Source organism: Ctenocephalides felis, unplaced genomic scaffold (genome assembly GCF_003426905.1).
Source record: "Ctenocephalides felis isolate EL2017-DRISC unplaced genomic scaffold, ASM342690v1 CF-g0.4_SCAFFOLD_01886, whole genome shotgun sequence".
NCBI classification, from domain to species: Eukaryota; Metazoa; Arthropoda; class Insecta; order Siphonaptera; family Pulicidae; genus Ctenocephalides; species Ctenocephalides felis.
Genome location: NW_020538040.1, coordinates 15,255,318 through 15,278,328, shown reverse-complemented (window position 1 = coordinate 15,278,328; position 23,011 = coordinate 15,255,318). Strand labels below are relative to the sequence as shown.

The following is a 23,011-nucleotide window of genomic DNA, read 5'->3' as shown; positions in this document are numbered from 1 at the left end:
TGTTGTCATCCGTTTGAAATTCAATAAATCAATGTGGCTACCAAATTCCAATATATTTGATTATTTAACTCATTATGAACCCGTGGTGTAATGGTTAAAAACTGGGCTAGGTGGCACGAACTAAACCTGGTTCGATTCCAATGACAGTCTGTTTGATATCAAGCATGATAAATAAAATTTCACGTTGTGATTTTTGATCTGAAATATAACCTTAAGTGACAATATTCTTTTTGTAGGCATTGTTACAACACTAATATATATGATGACATGAAAAACAGCTTGAGTGACCACTGGGTTGCCCTCTCGAGAAAAATACTAGGTTACGATGTACGATAGCAAACATACCTCAAAGAATATATAGTTTTTATGAGTGATATAAAGTGTTAAAGATAGTCCTCAAATTGTTTGTTTATAAAAATGTAAAAACATTCAATTTACCTTTTAATGCTAAACACCACTAGTTACTTTTATAAATTCATCTAAAAAAAATAACTCCATTTAGCTCGGGTGCAAGTGAATCTCAATTAACATAATAATGTTCTGACGTTTATGTTCCGCGTACATCGTTTGAATTTCAGTGTAAACTTTGTACCACAGTCCAGGAAAACTTAGCAGATTATATGAAGTTCATAGATATACAATTTCCAGTTGTGACATCTCGAAATGGCTCATTGCCAAATATCCCGATATGAGATTTGAATGCGAATATATTACGAACAAGTTTCGTCTGTGTTATCGACAGAAATTTTGTACCTGTAGCGAATCGGTGATAAGAGGTTTGGAGGAGTTTTATCTTATTGGCACAATCGTCGAACCAATTCAGAGGAAACTATATAAAAAAATTTTGAACTAGTTGTGACTAGAACAACTACAAACATTCATCAATGCGTCTTGAATAATTCATAAAATTTGCGAATTCTTTAAAATACACGTACAGACCAGATTCAGTATATTCAGAAATCTGAGTAATTAATCAATTGCTGAAATTGTGACTCAATAAATATTGGTAAAATCAAGAAAAATTTTATCAGGCGTCTTTAGCATCACATAAACAATTCCAAAAATCCAAAACAAATTAAAACTATGTTTACAGAACACACTAATAATCGAAGCCCACATATCGATTTAGCAACATGTCTAACATATTTCACTTTGATGAAAATTAACAAAAAAACGTACAATTTAGAATTATCTTCAAATCAATTAAAAAAACAAACATTAATTTTGGTATCATTCTAACAATAATACTAACGCCATTTTTACCACAATAAGAACTTGTTTCAATATAAAATAACTTAAAAATGTGAGTTATCGAATTACCTGCTCAAATTGTGATTTAATATATTAGGTTGTCAAATATCTCCCTTCCGCCTTTTTGTATTATAAACCAATATAAACCAATAGCAAAAAAGCGGAAGGGAGATATTTGACAACCTAATATAATGGTGAAACTTGCTGAAAGCTAATAAAAAGCTTTCAGTACTACAAAAATAATTCCCAAAATCTCAACTAAATTACAACTATGCTTAATGAATACAATATTACATTAAAATGCAATATGAACTTGCCGAAGTTCAACTATAAACAAAAAATAAAGAAAATTGTATAAAAGTTTTTGCGAACACTCAAATGTTTTGAGTGTTTTGAGTGTAGAAGAAGAAATGAAGAAAATTGCCCGGAACTATTAATGGAAAATAATTTATCGTCCTAATAAATTAGCCTTAGAATTGTGTGATCTCACACACTTTTGATAAATTGAAGGAGCAAATATGGCTTGCTTGCAAAAGTTATCAAAATTTATAAATAACATTTTGTAACTACCTTATTTATTATATATAATTATTTATAATAATTATTTATACCCTGTACTATATCTTAAATAATTTCTGTTATTTGAAATACCAAATATCTTTCGTTAAAAAGTCAATTTAATATAAATTATTGTACTTAATACTAATCCATCTCAAAACTTTAGAAATGGCTCTACGCCAACCATTCTCCGGAGTTTCATTTGAATCAAATTATAATCTGATATTTCATTGCAAAACAACTCGGAAAGAATCTAGATTAAGAAAGTGTTTATACTTATTTTATATAACTTGAAATGTTATCACCAATGGATAGCTGCCAACTATCTTTGTAAAATGCAAATGTAATTGTTTTATGGTTATTTGTTGAGGTATTAAAATAATTTATGTGTGATGGATAATTGAAAAGTTCACCTCTCATTGATCCTTGGAATAAACTTGACAAGTTTGTGCCACTATTAATTGTATGTTGATCTTGCTGTTTAACTGTTCGTAAACAGTTTTTGCTTTTTTAGATTTATGCATTTCAAAATGTGGTGCATTTTCAATATTAAATTTTTCGAATCAAAATTATGCAAACCAACTGCCGCACTATCAATATATTTTGTAGAACCAATTCAATACAATTGTGCTTGTTTTTTATTGAACAGAGAATGCAGTATGCATTTAATAAATCACTAAAAAATGACGAAAATGATGTGCTTATTTTTTCATATTTTCAAATCCAGTAAAAAGCACCAAGCACCAATTGAAGACCTATTAGAGTAGAAATAATTGATCACGAGATCTTCGCATCATACTATCTCAAAATATGTAACCAAATATATTTCTCAAGAATATTTTCAATAATCTGATGCAAAACAATAGCATCCATTATACCTTGATTATATAGAACAAAACATGTTTCCAGGAGAAAATAGATACCCTTGGCATTGCTGCAAGAAGTTAAAATAAATCATCAACAAAAAGAGCTTACTGGATTAATTAATATTACATAAGGAGAATTGCTATGAGTTTTTATCCCAACAAATTGGAGAAGAGTTAGTTATAAAGTGCTGTTCAAAGAACAATTAAAAATGTGTACACAACACAAATTTACTGTAGGTAAAATTGCTTTCCTAACAACCTAACATGATAAATATAATATTGACATTTTATTGACAATTGGCAGAGAGTAAAAATTTTCCAGAAAGACAGATAGAAAGAGAAAATAATTTATGACAATTCTATCCTCGAAGGCGTGAATTGCCTTCGAGATATTTAAATAGATAGAATAAAATGGCAGTGAAGAAAACAACGAAACGTCGACATTACCCCCTGAGTCGTTATAAGCACATTCGCTTTTATTTATATCGTTAACGACTACAGTTCCGAGGAGAAAACGGTTTTTATTCGTGTGAACATTGCTCGCTAATAAGATGCCTCTACGTGGATTTCAAGGATTTCAATTGTCGTTTCGAAGTCGACATGAAAACGTGAGAAAATGAATAGAGAAAAAAATCCAGGAGAAATGGCATTTTTTTAAATACTCAACTTAAATATTTACCGTTGTCACTATCAAGTATAATTCCATCGATTGAGGAAAAATATATAAGAAAAAAAGTAGATCATTTTATGATCTTGGTAAATCAAACATAGCAATTCTACAGAAGTTCAAGAACAAAATTATGTAACAGATCTTGAATGCTCCAAAATATGTATCAAACTAGCTAATACATAAACCTTAGAATTTTAACTGTTGAAGAAGAACTTAACCACTTCTGCCCCAGATACAAGACTTGGCTAAGTCAACACCCAAATCAACTGGTAACCTTATCAAGCCTTTACCACCTAAGTGATTAAAAAAAAATCTATAATAAATTATTACATAAAATTACCTAAATATTTAATGCTATAACAACAGAAGGTGCTATCATAGAATAGTTATCCTTCACACGCCATCATAATAAATTGTCAAGCTGAATGTATGATCTTAGGTTATGCCAAATATTGTTATTCATAAATCATTCAGCCAAATAGTAAAATACAATATGATCTGACAAATTGATAGTTCTATTGATTTCTCGTATCTAATGCTACTAGTCTTATTGCATAACATTGATACTCACAAATAAGAGACAAATTGAAGCTTGTTTCAAGATAAAAGTGAAGATTTAAGAGCTCATTCTCGGATCTGATCAAACAGAAAATACATAGGTTGTTGACGGTTCGTTACCACTAACTCATACGAAGATAGACCCGTAACATCACATTACCATAACACTTCCGTTTTATCGGAGAAAAAATCCAGAGTCATACTAATCATAAGAATAGCTGACAAAATTATCTGGTGAAATCCGAGGTTTCTATTAGAAAAAATATATTGTAAACATAAGCATAAATTTAATATTACGACTAAGCGGTTTTCTCCACAAAGTGAGAACTCGTTCCTGAGGACTTGCTTGAGGAAAACACTTTGCCTTCAACTATCTAACCTTGTGATATCAGAGAGCAACTTCTCATCTACAAATGAGATTTTATCGTCGACAGTTGCTTTGATATAGTAGTCTTTATAGAAATATCACTGACTGTATACAATCTTCTGTGCAACACTTCAAATAAAAGCAAAAATATTTTATAAAATGTTTTTTTTTTCACAAACGTAACTATACTGATAACGATTCTCAGCTGATATGAATAAAATTAGACAAATTTTGGCTCACATTTACATACGCCCATACTTACTCCAATTTTGGTCTCAAACAATTGAAGAATAGTTGAAACAAAAAAAAAACACAAAATTAGCAAATCAGATTTTCTAGCATAAAAACAATCTTCAGATTTGAAAAGTTAAAAACTCGCTTTACAACTAACCATTGATAGTAAATAGGTCTAGGACAATTGATAGTAATTCGACAGGTCCATGGTGTGAAAGCACCACAAATTGATGATTTCCTTTTCCACCTTTGTTAACACTAGGAAACACTTATAGCAAAAGAAGTGTAATAAATTTTTATTCATAAGTATATTCATATTGCTATGCAAGTTTCAACCAATAATTCTCTATTTCATACCAATTCTAGCATAAATAATTCCTTTCATTCGTAGTTGATTTCCGTTTGCAATTTTCAAAATTACATTCAACCCAATAGATGGTCTAATGCCCTCTTATCGAAGAAGTCGAGTATCGTATGTGAGATTCTATCTCAAAAACGGTCTTTCAAGTTCTCGTTTCCTAATATTGGCAATTTGCAAAAACGGTGTCTTCTCTCGTATTACCATGAAGATTGCCTCCCTTTCCGCCCTTTAATATTCGTGTGCATATTGTCGTTCTTACAATATGTGAAAATGTGGGCAAAAACCTGGGTAGATCGACGAGCTTTGAAAAATTTTACTAAATAATATACAGAATCACGTATTAATATACAATATAGAAAATACATACGATTGCATGCTAAATTTGAATATGCACTAATATATATATATATATATATATATATATATATATATACAGGGTGTCCGAAAAATCAACGTCAAGCCGAAATGAGGTGACAGTATTGATTGTAACTATCATAAGTTTGCAAATTATGAGCTTTTAAGTTAATTTAAACTTGAAAACAGTGATTGTATATAATACTGCAATAATAAGACCACAGCCAAAATAATTACAAAATTGCTCTAAATTTTCGAGAATTCAGACTTGATGTGAAACCTTGAATTTGAAAATTTCAAAATTGACAGACTTTAAAAAACAGTAATTTAAATTAAATTATATGCTCAAAATTACCTTGGCAAGTTTTGTTAGAAGTTCGTACATTTAATCAGGATTGCAAGATAACACCTGTTAGTTTTCTGTTAAAAAAAAACGTTTAAAAAAATTAAAACGTAAAAATAACGCTATATTTACTGAAGCATTTCATTCATAATCTCACACTTGCCAATTACTGCAAGTTGTTCAATTTTAAACAAGTAAAGTCAAAAATATTATATATGAAATATATCTAAATATTAAATTTATTAAATAATTAATGTATAAGCAAATAAGTTTATGGTTAGTTTATAGTTTAAGGGATTGCTACATAAAAAAATTAAAAAATCAGGTTTGATTATGACAAATCAAAGAGGTAAATATTCAAAATGACTTGTTTTAAAATTTTTAATAATATTGGCATTTTTGTTTTATTAAATTGTTACTTTAAAATGTTGCAGAACATATTTTTAATATCTTTTATTGATTATTTGTGTTTTTTTGTACTAAATATATGATACTTCTAAAGAAAAATAAGTCTGCGGTTGCTCTATGAATTGGATAATCTAATCTCATGCACGCAATAAAGTGTTTGAATTTCTTGTGAATTTGGAGAAGAAGATATGATCTTTTAGAATTTCGTGTAACAAGAAAATCGATGTTACAGATAGTTGTCGAAACGAAATTCATTCTATTTTTAGAAGATATTATAAAGATTGTATCAAAACTTGGATAACTGTACCCAATTGTACTCATTTGGAAACAAAAATATAAAAGGGATAAATAAATTAGATATTTACTTTTCTCAACTTTCAACACAAATGTATAGATACTTTGAACTGTAAATTTTTTTATACAAAATTTTAATAATTTTTAATAAAATATTAATGGTCACTCGATATAGCTTAAAATTCTATAATCATTGGATTTTATCCTTGGATATGTATCTACAGTAAAAAAAAAATGTATAAATAATTTCAATAAATATTAATGTTTTTTATATCATACACTTAATAAGTAAATATTTTAAAAAATTAACAAAAGAAAAACACGAATGGTCAACAACAAATGAGAAACTACAAAAGTCCATGGCAGTGTAATAATTGACATCACTGATAAAAATTATCATTATGATCGAATTAGATCACTTAGTTTAATAACGTTAATATAATCACCTAGAAATAGCATTTGTTTCTCGTATTTTATAATTCACTTGTCTCACTATTTTATAATCACTTATCTTACAATTACTAATACCTGTGCAAGGTGAAATTAAAATTTTCTAAAACTTCGAAAGTTTAAAAAATGCATTATTCATATGCAGAAATCAATAGATTTATGTCTTTCTGGCAATATTTTTTAGAAAGAAAATTTATTGTATTTTCAGCAGCCAAATCTCTGAATTATTAGACATTTGGAAAGCTTATGCAGCAGATAAATAGCAAGAAAAAATCATTCGAAAAATCATTAGAAGTCATTCCACGTACTTCTATAAAAAAGGGTTATATAACACCAACCAAAAAATGACAAGTTTTAAGGTAGGCAAAATATGCAATTTAATAGAAATGCATGTTTGAAGGACAATCTGAGCCCTACAATTATTGGAAGACTACGCATCCCAATAGTTTATTCAATAATTGTGTAAATCTTTTAATTCTGTAAGCAAAGTTTATTATTTTTTATTAATTAGAACGTAGCAAGTTTTTATAAAAATCACACAAAAACGTTCTTGAATATCATCATGAATGATTACCTTGTATCAAAGACACCAAGTTAAATGAGAAACTACAACTTTGCTGCGAATTTGCTAATGTGAGTAGATTCTCTAAGAAACATAATATAATTAGTTAATTCAATAAGGTTTCTTTTCTGAATTAAGTAACTATACTTTCTGTATAGAACCGTTATAGCTTTCAAAAGTATTTTTTCAAAGTTTATTTCAGGTATGAATGAAGTGTTTTACCAAAAACATTGAGTTAAATTATGAGGGTTACATTCGTACATGTACCTACATTTTTGGCAATTTCTAGATCTAATTATTCTTATTTTTATCATTATTATTATTATTTTATTTTCTATTATTGTTCCATTATAAAATTATCTTTGATTACTTCAATGAACAAACAGATTCATTCTGTAAAAAAATGCCTTCTACATGAAGTTGTCGAAGGTAAAATAAAAGGACTAAAAGAACAGGGAAAAAGAAGAATGCAGATGATTGATGACTTATCCGAGAGTAGAAAATACAGGCAACTTAACAACGAAGCACACGATCAAGAAGCCTGGAAACAAGTTTCAAAAAGAAAATTCAGAAGAGGAAATGAAAAAGTGATTAATGGTAATAAAATAGTATGGTAAATAATAAACAAGGAAGAGAAACGGATTTATTGATTTGTGGTGCTTCATACCATTGACCTGCCTTCGGGCAGACTACTATTAATTATTAGTATAATTAACTTTTGATTCATTTCCTTGACATCTCCCATCATGTCTAGATTTCATACAAGCAAGCAAAATATAAAATATAAATCAAGCAATATTTTTCAAAATATTTTTTTTTATTTCTATGACCATTCCTAATGATCAGCAAGCAACTCGGCCGCAGTTTTCTATCAATATTTTCCCTCGGGCGAGTCAAATCTACCGATCCGAAATCCTCAAGAATGAATACAATGTATCAAAGACTTTACATTAAATTAAAACAGTTCTCCGGCAGTTTGGCCCCGATGTAAGTAAGCACTCTCTATATAAAAAACTCTTTATTCAGCGGACTAACCCGTCACTATGTAACTAAGCGGTTGTTCGTATTCCGCGGAGATCCTTCCGCCTTCCGAAAAGCTTTTTAAGCTCTTTTTCTTTCTCTTGAATGACTGCAAACTAAGAGACGGGGGGCTGGTGGTAATCTTAATACTTTTTTTCATTAGTCGCGGGTGATAGGGAAATTTATAAAACTTTTTTTTTATTTAAATAGAAATAGTTGAATAGCTGATCCATAAATTATTATGATCAAAAGATTAAGTTACGTAAGAAATAACAGTGTAAATATTATTGAGAAAAGATGACAAAATAGATTGCGATATGTTGGATTAAGATAAATTTAAAGTGCAAAAGTTTTGAAATTTGGTTTGTTCTACCATTAATTCCCACATGATCTGAGTCCAGACCGGTGTAAGCTGCTTTCTCCATTTATTATGAAATTGTAATTAAAAATAATATTTTAATAGTTTATAATACTAATAGCATAGAGCAACAAAATAAAATGAACAAGTGGTGCTAAAAGTTGTTGAAAAGAGAACTTCACTAGATATAAGATTCCCTAGATTCACAGATTAACAAAAGCAAAAGGATTTCTGTACTGCACTATATATGATAAAATAAAAAAAAATTAAAAAATGCAGATTTAGCAAATGATTTATACTTGCTCGAAAAAAATGTAGAGAATGAAAAAACAACTTGAAAAACGTTGTGTATAAAAAAGTCAACTATGAACAAAGTAGAAAAACTTAAAGCTTGGTGCTTTATAAACCTTGGAAAAAAGTTAATAGATTAACTAGTTATTGAATATTTTAAAGATAATAATACTGTCAAAATTGATTAGGATGGTACTAATAATACTGATAAGAATGATATAATGAGTATTTAATAGCATCCTTAATTTATCCAAATTAGTTTGTCTTAAATTTCAACAGTAATCCCACTTTTTATTTAATGACACTCTAAAATAAATATTCTAAAATGTTCCTTAAATGCATGTACCTTGAGTAATCGGGTATTTTTCCACAAAGTAAAACTATTTAAATTTAGTAAGATAGTCGAGTTGATATTATATATATGTTATATTTTTATGAATCATCTTAAAACATTCAAATTATATTAGAGGAACATATAAATATGCTTTAAAAAAGTATTTTTCATAATACCAGAACAAAAAATTACAAAATGTTTGGTTTATTCTTTATGAACATTTAAGAAAGCAAAAACAAATAAAACAAAAACACAGTGAAATTATTGGTAATTGAAAAAATGCAAATATTTTAACATTTTTCCACCATCATCGACAAGAACGATTATTGATTTTCCATAAGTTATCGAAAAATTAATATTTTTTTCAGGGGTAATATGTAAAACTTTTACTGGTGTTAGAGCAAGATCAACAAGAATACTTTTAAATTTTATGTTATTTGTCTCTAAGACTATTCTAAATTTTTACGCGTCTTGCCAACGTACGAAGAATCACAATTCAAACAGGTAATTATGCATACAATCTTCAGATTTTACTTAATTAAATTTATTTAATCTTAATATTATCTTCAATATTTTATGTAGTATTATTGCACCTAAATAGGTTCTTATATTTGCATTGTCTAATTTTGTAGTTGGAAGTTTACAAGTTTTTTTATTATATTTGTTTCAACGGCGAAAAAGTAATCTGAATATCGAGTTTTCCAAGATCTTTGCAATAGTAATAGATTGTTCAAAGTACTGTCAAAATATGGAAAATTAACAATAACAAATTTAGAAACATGTGTTTGACATTAATCTTCCGGCTTCTTCTTAGATCCAATAGGTAATTTGTTAACCTTTTTTTTTATAATCGAGCATATTAATTTTTACGGAAAATTATTTGCAAAAAAATATTTTGAACAAATTTGATGTTATCACAAAACTATAGATCTAACAAGAAAATAGCATGAATGATTTACTAGATTTAAAATACTGAAGATTTTAATGCTGAGTGAAACATGTGAAATCAAATTGACATACCCCCCAGGCGAACTACCCTTCTTCTACCTTCTAATCCGTAATGCCAAATTTATCTTTATTAATAAGTTTTGCGCCAATAAAATGTAAAATTGTAACAAATAATTAAGGAAGACTCCTGGTACTGATATTGACTCGAAGCACACTTTCGTATGCAACTTTAAAACTTTATCAAAATTAAAAAACACGTATTGGTTTACATAATTTAAAGTTACTAAGTCTGAGTAGTATACAAAACATTTTTCTCATATACATCTGACATCTGTTTATAAACCGACACCATTCACCCAATTGCCTTGAAGTCTAAATTACCAATTTTATTCCATTATAAATAATGTGAATAAATTATCGACCGACTCCCTCACTATAAGCTTTCATTCTCTCCGCGTAACGATTCGAATCCGAATAGAGTGTCAGGTCGTATGTGTGGCAAATGCCCGAAGCGGGTAATATAAGTGCAATTACAGTATAATTTAGCGCAACGTGATGGATGGAATAAAAAAATAATAGACGGAGGAACATATGACAAAAGATTCACTGGAAAATGGAATACAAAGGACAAAAATGGAAAGGACACATTCATGTTCAAATTGTATGGAAATGATTTTCAGGTGGCGTTCCTGATCCAAATGAATAGCCACTTACACAAACTTCATCAAGAATCCAATGATAGTTGTCAAAGTATTAAAGACACATAATATTAGTCATTTGCTTAGAAAATCTCTCACACTATTTCTACCCTGAATCGAGTTGGAGTTTAACTCAGCACAAGGACCTGTCCTAGGGCAGTACTACCTATTTTTATTTATTTGTTTTTGAACAGCAATAAGTAGGAGAGACTGGTTACGATTGTGCAAGGGTACGGTAGTGATAGTCGTCATCGATTTTGAGAATGGATCCTAAAGGAGAAAGATGAAGTATGTTTGTCTGAACAAGTTTCCATTAGTGATAAAAGATTCACTCAATAGACAATACAAGTAACAAGAATGTAAAGAACACATTCATGTTTGAATTGTACATAAATTATTTTCAGATAGTGGTTGCCTAGTCCAAATAAATATATATTTAAAACGAGTTTATCAAGAATCCAATGATAGTGGACATAGTACAAAAAAGGCATTATATTAGTGATTTGCGCATTTGAACTGCTATAAGTAGAAGAGTCTGGAAACAGTTGTGTCAGGGTATGGTAGTGACAGTTGTCATAACTATACTGATTTTGAGATAGGGCTCAAAGGGAGAAAAATGAAGTATGTTTGTCCAAACAAGTTTCCATTATTGATAAAAGATTCACTCGAAAATGTAATATAAAGAACAAAAATGGAAGAGACACATTTATGTTTGCATTCCACATAAATGATTTGTAGGTGATGGTACCTAGTCCAAATAATATACATTTCGAACAAGTTCATCAAAAATTCAATGGTCATAATATGAAAAAAGAATTATATTAGTCATTTACTTCTGAACAGTAATAAGTAGGGAAGACTGAATACTGTAGTGACAGTCGTCATAACTATACTGATTTTGAGATAGGGTCCAAAGAGAAAAAGATGAAGTAGGTTTGTTCGAACAAGTTTCCTTTATTGATGAAAATTTCAATCAAAAACGTAATACAAAGAACAAAAATGTAAAATACACATTCATGTTTGAAGTCTACATGAATGATTTTCAGATGATGGTTCCAAGTCCAAATAAATATACATTTTAAACCAGTTCATCAAGAATTCAATGATAGTGACCATAGTACAAAAGATATTATATTAGTCAGTCATAACTATACAGATTTTGAGATAGAGTCCAAAAATAGAAAGATGAAGTATGTTAGTTCGAACAAGTTTCCCTTCTGGCATTTAGACACGATCTGAAGACCGCATCACTTTTAAAGAGTTAAACAAAACGAATTTTGTCCTTATTTGATTTGATTTTATGTTATTGTATCGGTGCCTTGTGCTACAAGACCTCTTACCGTAGAACTATGTAGAAGTCTTACAACTCTTACCGTAGACCTACGTAGAAGTCAACTTTATATTATAATTAAATTAATCATGGATATCAAATAAGAGTTAAATATAATATCAAAAATCCATCGAAATGTTGCGAACAAATTTTGTACTGGCATAACGTTTCTGGATCTCTAACTCTCTTCATAATATGGGTTTGATAAAGTTATTTTTTTTAAATAATAATTATACACAGTAAATAGTAATTTAATTTTAAATATGCATAAAATATTTATACCCTCGCAAATATGTTCTGCATAAAACAACATTTTGTACTTTTTATAATAAAATAAATTACACTGTGCAATTTTACTAATCTCGTTTTAACATCCTGCATCTTTAAAAATTGTGTTGGTATTATATTATAATTCTTTATAATAAATCTTTAGTTTATCAAATGCAATATAATCTAAATTTTAATATGACGTCTATTCAACAAAAATTAGAAATATTTTAAACCAAGCGAATAAAGCAAGATTTTCTGTTTGCAAATCCGTTCATTATCCAATATCAGCATAAAGCATATTTCCTTCTGAAGTTTCTTCAAGATTTATGACCATAATTTAAAACTTGCATGAACATCAAGAACTCAGTAGTTTATTTAAGAAAAATAATTTGCGGTACGGATGAGATTGCAAATCACGATTATAGTTGTTGTTTCATATAAGGAAGTAGTTAGTGGTGTAGCAAATACTTTGGAAGAAGATACTGGTTCAATCTAGATTTTTGTTCTATCAAACTAATTTAGTTTTTTTCTTGACAGGGCAACCCAACGGTCAATGAATTAATAATTATAAATATTTTTGCAATATTTAACTGTTCAAACATAAAAATAATCAATATGTTATAAGCTGAGGGGATTTGAATCTGATAATTTTTAACTATCTTATCTACGGATCCGAGACATAATAATATAATATGGTGACCGTAGACGTACGTATTGGGCGCGGTTGTTTTGAAACTTTAAAATATTTTTTATAATTAAACCACTTCTCATAGGCCTATAAGATTGTAAGTTGTTTGATCTGACTATCAACTCCATCACCATGCAAAGTTTCAAAAGTAAACCTAAAGTTCTCCTTGTTAATCTCTAATGTTCGATTAGTCTTTAAGCACTATGATTGTACTTTAAAAGAGATAGTTCATTATATGAGTTTCATCCAAGTTCTAATGTGACAACTCTACCCTCAGTGCGATTTTTTTCTCATATGCTACTTTCGGTACTAAATACCGTTTTATGGTTCGAAAAGAATAATATGCTCTAACAAAAATCGTGACGGTTCGCTTCGCATCCCAGTAGTAGAGAACGGATAGTGAGGAAATCAATATCACTCAATCAATTCACGTCACGGCCCATCACCGAAAGGGGATATATCACCCTGAAACTAATAAAAACACCATACAAGAGAGCACAGAGAAGATTTTCAGAGCACAGGCTCCACACTCCAGGAGTTGGCAAGTAGGGAACTAAATGGCACATATTATGTTATAATGTTTTCTTAAGAATTTTACGAACTTTTACAATAACCGTGCAAAAAACATTTTAATACTTGTGTTTGATACATACGGTTATTTCATCTAAAATAATTGGAGACCAATGGAGAAAAATCTGATAATGTGCTCATTGGTTCACAATTTATTTTATGTTGGTCTCAAAGAATTATATGCTAAAATTTTATATCATGTTTTTGGCTTATATTTTAATTATAGAAATGTTTGTAATAAAAACTAATCAGTGGCTCCTCGGGTGTAAAACTAAACTTGACACATACAACAAAATTTTCTCGTACAAAGCTATTATTAGAGGCCAATTTGGACATACGGTATACAACAAAAGAGATCACCTTCCAAACGTGATAAAAATTCAAATATGCCAAAATAAATTACTAGAATAAATTTTAAATGCCCCAAAGTATGTACCGAGCTGGTTAATGAATAAAGACGCCGACATGAACACCAAAAACAATAAAATGCAAATTTCACATTAAGTCAATTACAAAAGCCGCATCGGAGATCATCCAAACCCGCTTGCTACAGAACTACGCCATAACTCTACCAAGGCAGAATTGAAAAAGAAATTCATGTTACATTAAGATGCGTCAATTTTCAAAATCTCTGACAATGGTCAAAAGATTTTGTATTTTAATCCTACAGTTTTACTTGTTACCCATTTCAGAACATCACTATATATTGACAATAAAAATAACTGATCAGTACGATTTCCATTTGCGCAGTTCCATATTAAAAAATTCAATAAGTTTTCCTAGTTAAACCGATCATTACCAGGAATTGGTTGTGACAATCACAGATTATAGTTCTCAGTTTTCAAATTTTCAAAATTTCAAAATAAGTGCAGGATTTTGGGCAAGAACGTAGACAGAACAATGGCATTTTCTGATAATTACAAAGAAACGGCTCGGTCGATCGCTACATAACGAGACTTTATTGAGATTCATGACTGGCTTTTAAATTATTGAAATCAGTTCAGTCGTTTTTGGCAAAAAAAAAAAAACATCGAGAAAAAGTCAAAAAGCGACTGACTTACACACATACATGTTTTCCAATTTTGGCCTCAAACTTGATTCAGAATGACTCAAAACGACGAAAAAACAATGTAAGTCGGATTTTCTGGTGAAAATAAAATTTACTTCGAGACCTTAATATTACAATGAAATATTAACCCTTTCCATTCAGATGCCGCCGCTCCGGCAATAAAATACATTTTATTTTTGCAATTCACGAGTGGAAAGCGTTAGAATAAAATACAAATTTAAGATATCAAGAACTTAATTAAATACATTTGAAATATAAAAATATAAACTAAAATGATAATATTAAAAAAAAATGTATATGCATTCATATATGCATATGAATCCATGCGTATAAATAAGTCAATATATCACGACTCCGTGGCGCAACGGTAGCGCGTCTGACTCCAGATCAGAAGGTTGCGTGTTCAAATCACGTCGGGGTCAATTAATTTTTTTTTCTTAAATTTTCTTATATATTATTTAAATATTATGCTATATTTAATTATTCAATACAAATTCATTTTTACTAAGAATCATCACAGATAACTCAATAAATATGAAAATATCTAGTATTATAAAATGCATGCATTGAATGCATTATAATTATTTAATTATCCAAGTCATCAAAGAATTCTGAACAATGACGGTTCAGAAAAATAAATAATATATTTTACAAATTGATTTGACACAAAAAAGTAGGCAAATTAAGTATTTTATTTTTATAGTGCCGAGTACAGCAAATGTTCAATCATATTTTTTTCCTTTTCTTTCTCTTGGTTTGCAAATCGCTGCTCTATTTGAAGTTGAGCAAGTTTAATCTGTTTCTGAAACTTTCCACACAAATATTGCTTTAGTTAATTCAAAAATATTTACACACGTGTAGGTAATTTCTCACATTAAAATCTTATAATGATACACAGAACTTTAGGCCAAGTGCATATTTATTCAGAAATGTAATTATAAGATGACAGATTTATGAAATGAAAAATAAATAGATGTATAAAATATAATAAAAATTAAGAGATGGATAGTGTTTACAAGTATTAAAGAAAAGAATGTTGTTTAATTACCCAAATCTTTTAAATAACTAAAACAATTTTCGGCGAATATTCTGAGATCACTGTTTTTTTTTTAATGCAAAAGAATGGGATTACTATTATTGTTTTACAAAGGCATCTAAATGTTATAGAGGAGTGGACAAAAAAATGGAGAATAAAAATAAATGAGAGCAAGTCTAGTCATATAACATTTACACTGAACAAGACAACATGCCCAGGAGTACATTTTTATGGCCAAGCAATTCCAAGCACCGAATGCGTCAAATACTTAGGTATGCATTTAGATCGCAGGCTCACGTGGAAGGACCATATTCGCGCCAAATTGAATACTATAAAAATTAGAATAGCTGAACTATACTGGCTACTGGGACGCAAGTCAATTTTATCCATTGACAATAAACTTCTAATTTACAAGGCAATAATAAAACCCATATGGACTTATGGCATTGAATTGTGGAGCTGTGCAAGCAAATCCAATATAGCGTTAATGCAACGTGCCCAATCAAAAATATTGAGGCAGATTACTGATGCTCCGTGGTTTGTTAGTAACAAAACTTTACACGATGATCTTCATATTGATTTTATAAACAAAATAATACAAATCAACAGTATAAAACACTTTCAAAAACTACAACATCATTCAAACCATATAGTCACTCAGCTTCTTGAGACATCAACTTCAAGAAGACTGAAGAAGAAGCTGCCCGAAGATAATATGGAGGAACCATAGAACTACCACAACCTTATATAAACAGAATAATTGAATCATTTATTGAAGTGATTCTCTGAATATGATTGTAATATTGATCCGATAAATTTATATGTGTGTTTGCAAGTGTGTGTGTATGTGTGTGAGTGAATGACATAAGCCAAATAGCTCATAGAATAGTCATGTATTCTGATTGCTATTGAAAATAAAAATTAAAAAAAAAAAAAAAAAAACTATTATTGTTTAGAATATGATGTTTCTAGAACATAGTTCTAATTTAATTCAGGTTATTTTTAATTACAAATATGTTGATTCATTCCCATTTAGATCTAAAACAACTTTCTCCCATATAACAACAATTGCAATCATTACAATTCATTTCATAAACTATATCGGTAGTGCATTAGTTTGTAGTTACGAATTTGGCTTAAAAAATTTGTTTTAAACTCAAAGAAAAATTTATATGATTAAATTATTAATTAATTTATTTTTTATCTGTGATATAATAGTTTCCTCACAAATTACTATAAATATGTATAATTTGAAATTATGAACAGAGATTCTGTATTAATTTCTGTATATGTTTCTCATTACTAAAAATGCAAAAACTAAGTCATAGCATAAAATAAACGTATGAAGTTTATATTGAATACGATATATAGTAATTTTTAAGTCACGATGTATCTGAAGTATAGTGAAGTAAAATGTTTTTTAAATTATTAAAATCGTACGCTCCGTTTTTTTAAAAACTGATTTACCGTTTGTGGCACTTCTTGCCCCGAATTTTCCAAACAGCTAGACCTGCCTATGCCAAAAACTAATCAGCACGTCTCCTTATCAACAGCAATCGAATGTTTTTTGAATAATTGAAATCGGTTAAACCGTGTTCCCGAAATCGTCGACGATAATTTGTATCCGCACACACACACACACATACATCCATTCTTTCTAAAGTATGCCACAATCCATTTTTTCTAAAGTATGTGTGCGTGTGTGTGTGCGTATGCGTGTGCGGATACAAATTTTCGTCGACGATTTCGGGGATAGCAATCAACCGGTTCAAATAGTTCATAAAACATTCGATTGGTATTGATAAGGAAACGTGTTGATTAGTTTTCGGCAAAGGCAGGTCTACGCGGCAAAAAGGGCCAAAAACGGTGACTCAGTTTTTAAGAGGACGGAGCGTCCGATTTTAATAATTCAAAAAACAATTTACTTGTATTGACAAGATAAAGAATTGATAAAATTTTTGGCAAGGCAGGTTCAGCGGTCACGGACTTTCAATAAAAATAAGTTAAAAAATGTCATTTGGCGATCAAAAATGTTTATTGGACTTATGCACATCAAATTATCAGATATTTTATAGAGATTTTCATAATGTGTACGCATTTTGTGTAATTTTTTTGGGTTCCGTACCAAGATTTTTAATTACGGTACGGGAAGTTCCAGCAATTTGCCTTAAGGCACGATGCCATGCACCCCACTAGTTAATCGTTTTTATACAATACTTGTTAATTCCGCAATTGTTGGAACATATTAAGATCCTTTTCCTGATCAAAGGATAAAGTCTTTTTGTCAGCGTTCAACTTGCATTGTTTGTTGCACGCAAGCAACTTGCAAGGCGTCCTTATAAAATTAACTTGCCCGACTGCAAATTCAATTTGATACAAAGTAAGTAATTGATTTTAATTTATTTATTACTAGAGGCACGTGACCACCTTTTATATAAATTGTTAAAACAAAGTAGTAAACCTAATGATATAATTATTTTTAATTCATTGTTCTATTTATACGTTTTATATAAACTTCCATGAAATTAAAAATATACCTTGATAAAAACCCAACGGTGCCAATTTTTTTGCTATACTTTTTGTTACAATCTGTCATACTAGGACATTCAATAATTGTTTTAGCGACTATATGGCTTTTTACATGGATTGCAACCAGGTAGTTGTCCAATCCAGTTGTGACTGATTAACTATACTCGAAGTATTTGCTGACATTTTTTATTATATATGCAGCTACGCTAACGAAAGACAATTTTCACCTAAGGTTATATTTTAGCTCTATAATCTCAAGTGGAAATTTGACATCAAAGCTGCCTGATGTTGAGCTTGGCCGTGAATCGATCCGACGAACCCAGGACTAGTTTATGCGAACCTACGTCAGAACTGATTAAGGAACTCCTGGGCCCACATTGTAAAAATAGATCTGTTTTCCTGAAATAAATGTCTTAATCTGTAATCCTTGTAAATTATAATAGATACCTTTAACTCTCCCCAATAAAGTAATTTGCAAATATTCCGTTCATTATTATTTAATTCGGCATTGTAAGACCACCCAATGACCATGCACTTGGAATTAAAACAAAATATAATGACTTTAAGTCAATAAACTTACAAATTCTGTAATTTAATTCTATTATGTTCCAGAAACCACAATATGCAATAAAGTAAAGTTTTATTACTTTTGTTACGTTTTATAAACTACGAATAAAACTAGGTTTTATTCGAGTTATTCCTTTACAGAACCTTAAAATGAGTTTCAGAGTAAATGTAATGGAATACTAGTAAAGTTGAAAATATAAAGCTTTTGAAAAAAACATTAGGAAAGCATGTTATTCATAAAAAAAATACCACACCAAAAACAATTTTATTATATTTTTTATTATTCTTTAATGTAAGCCTCAAATAACTATATGATTTTTTATTAATATATGAAGTTATTCAGTAATTGTTTCGCTAAATGACTAACTGAAGACAACTCAGTACTTGTACTTTCCAGTTGTGATAAATTATTTAATTTTAACTTAATTAGTATTTTTTATTTAATTATTTTTGGAGCAATGTCCCGAAATACCTTATTTTGTTTTTTTACATTACATTTGAGTTCTATAATCTGAAGAGAAATCTGATATCGCTACTGCTTGATGTAAATTTGGCCAAATGTATGTTTTTAAATGGTACACTAAATTTTCAATTTGTACTATGTCAACAAAATTTTTTTAATGATAATGAAATTTTCGCCTACAGAAATTGAACAAGCGAGCAATTTCCTCAGATATTCATAGATTTTCGTCGAAAGAAACCGTGTCCTTATAAAATATATTATTAAACTGCCGGATATTGATTGCATAATCTATATATAGGTGAGACGTACTCAAGACAAAGGCTGAAGGAGCAAAAAGGTTTATACAGGGACGAGAAACCTTCCAAATTCTATGCATACAAAATAATATACATACGGTTAGTAACATATGATTTCATGAACTACAAGAACACGATCAAAATTTGCTAGTTCTAAGTAACTATTTTTAAGAGCCAATTCTAAGATAAAATAGAAATGTTATGGTCATGCTATGTTACAAGTCTATATTCGTATGAGTTGGTAATGATAAACCGTCAAAAAGCTATGTGCGACCAAGCGATTTACACATAAAATCTAACCTACAAAAACATAAACGTCAAATAACAATTTTATCATAAGTGCAACTTTCTGGTGTTTCATTGATAACACACACGTGAAGTTAGATTTTATGTGTAAAACGCCTGATCGTACAGCAAATACATAGGTTTTTGACACACTGTTGCTACCAAGTCATACGAATATAGACCCATAACATAACATAACTGTAACATTTCTATTTTATCCGAGAATTGGTCCCTTAGTATTTCAAATTGATAGAGCAAAATCTATTTAGATAATAAAAGAGATGTATATTCTTCAGAAAACTCATTCCACATTTCTTATATCTCAGAGGTAACAAGCAAATATCACGGTACCTCGCAGCAGAGTTCGGACTATTAAAAATATAAAAAGAGTTTAAAAAGGTTTTCAACCCCTTGAATTATTACTCTGTTCCGCCTTATTACATAATTCAAAAGAACGTGCTGCAGAAACGGAAGACAAAGGCACTAGTACGAGTCGAACGAAACCAGAACAATTTTATCGGTCAATTCGCCCGTGAACCAGAAAGCAATAAAAATTAAAAATATATGTTTTCCACTAAGCATCGGCATGAGGAAAAGAATTCCAACACGTAATAATGGAAATATGATGAAAAGTTTTGGGTAAAATTTCGTAAATAACGTAAAAATAATGTACTAAATCAATTTGTTAAGGTTTTGTAGTATAAGAAGTTAGGAAATGTTTCAAATTACTTAATAAAAGCTTCAAGGATCTTGCCTTTAATAATATCAATGAGTAAATAATGTTATGATGCCAGACACATTCATACTAAGTTCAGCCTCTAAGTAATGTCTTATATTTTGATTTGTTAACCCTTGCAAAACCCTAACCACTGCAATACGCTTACTTGCAACAAGAAATACTTCTTATAATAATGTGTCCAGTGATCTATTTTTTGAGCCTAACTGGTATGTCTTTTTGATTTGTTAGATGACAAACAAACGACTATCCTTTATTCCTGTTTGCTTGATTTATTAGTAGAAATTGTGATACGGCTAGTTTTTATTAGATTTTATTTTTATCGATGCCTGGTAAAGTATGTATGTTCTCTTGTAAACATACAATGTATAAATAAAATGAATCGTACAAAGTTAATAGTAAAGCTCAAGATAAATTGCAATAGAAGTACAATGATAGAACTATTCAAAACTAATGCTATCGACAAATAGTTTTCGAAACTTTTAACAAAGTATTTCTTCCAAAATATCTACCTATAATATATAATTTTTATCTTTACTAGCAAAATATCATCTTGCACCCGATATAAATAAGAAAAAGCAGAACATTTTATCGGCCAACCAGCCCGTGAACTTCGCTCGTAAAAATTAAAAATATATGAGAACCACTTCGCTGCCACCAAGACCTAGATACCGATACTCTTCGCCACGAAATCGTTAACTATATATGATTCATAACTGATATATATATATATATATATATATATATATATATATACACTTCAGAGACAAAAGTTCACTAAAAAAAAATTATACCCAATGGTTTTTAATAATACGCGGAACTAAAATTTTTCACGTGTTGCAATCATTACAGGTGAAGTAGAAAGAGTAAAAAAATAAACTTTTAGATTTTGTAAAAAATGTGGATAATGCTTTATAAAAATAATAGTTTTTTAAAGTAATATGGGTATAAATAACTATTTTGGACACAATATTTTTAATTCGATTTTAGTAAGCTCCTATTTGCTTATTTCTTTACTTAGAAATGAATATCCACTACTAATTACTTCTTACAATCCTATTTTAGGAATAGAATTCAAAGTCAAAACTCAAAAATACGAAACAACATTTTAATCAAACAAAGTTTCCAACAAGATTTCGCGCATGAATATTAATGTGTATTTTATCTAAATAGTTTAATTAGTTTTATGTAGAACTTCATAACGTAATGAAAATGCATACATTGCTTTGTATTATTTTTATTTTGTAAGGTTGGGAGGCGCTTTCGTAGCTCAAATCGTATGAGCTTTGATCTTGCAACCACAATGTTCCAGCTTCAATTCCTGGCGCAAGCTGCATTGATATCAATTTTCATTTATAAAAAATAGGCGCAACTAAGTGTAAGTGGCGTTTTTCCGTGAGGAAAACTGCATCAACTTCCCAATATGTGTAATTAACCTATTTAATCAATAGATCGATCGAAATTGATTTTCATTACGTCTAACTGTCTACCTGTCTATGTGTCCACTTGTCTATTTTTGTGTACGCCTAGTGTCAACCCGTTTACCTGTCTACATGTCTACCTGTGTATCTATTTATCATCCTAATTGTCTACCTGTCTACCTATCTACCAGTTTACTTGTCATTTGCGTATATAAATTACTCAATAATGAAATTGGTACTTATCATTTCAGCCCACCAAATGTAAATTTTGTAACTTTTTCGCTGCAACTCTAAAACAGCTGGACCTGCCTTCGCAATAATGTAATAAATTTTGTACTCCGTTGATACAAGTAAAATGTTGTTTAAATAATTGGAATGCCCCGTTTTCTCAATTACTGTCATTTTTTGACCACATTCCTATCGCTTCCAAATAATAAATCAGCACATCTTTCCAATAAAAATAGAATGTTGTAGAATAGAAATCGTATGTTTTTTTTGAATCATTCAAATCGGTTAATTCGTGTGAAAAATTGTATCCATACAAAACGCACACACATGCATCAATACTTTATAAGGAATGCCAAAATATTCAGGAGCTCTTGAAACGTAAAGATATGCAAAAAATTTCATTTCCGATGTTTTCGCAATTATCACAAATTAGCCTAGGGAAAGTTAAAAATGATTTCAAGTGAAAAGACCTTACGATGTATCTGTAAATAACATAAGTTTTAGCAATATTTAGTATTAATTTCAGTACAAAAAGAATAGACAACCACTGGGTTGCGTTCTACAAATACTACATTATTGAGAATTACAAAATAAATAT

General features: G+C 29.6%; 1 protein-coding gene and 1 non-coding gene across 2 annotated transcripts in view; one reads left to right on the top strand and one right to left on the bottom strand.

Moving 5' to 3' along the window:
- The window catches only part of LOC113377681, a gene marked incomplete at its 3' end in the record, with an annotated part of 318,390 nt that overhangs the window by 272,075 nt on the left and 23,304 nt on the right, over positions 1-23,011 (bottom strand).
- Positions 15,203-15,274, top strand: Trnaw-cca. Its single transcript has one exon. It is a non-coding gene; the product is annotated as a tRNA-Trp (tRNA).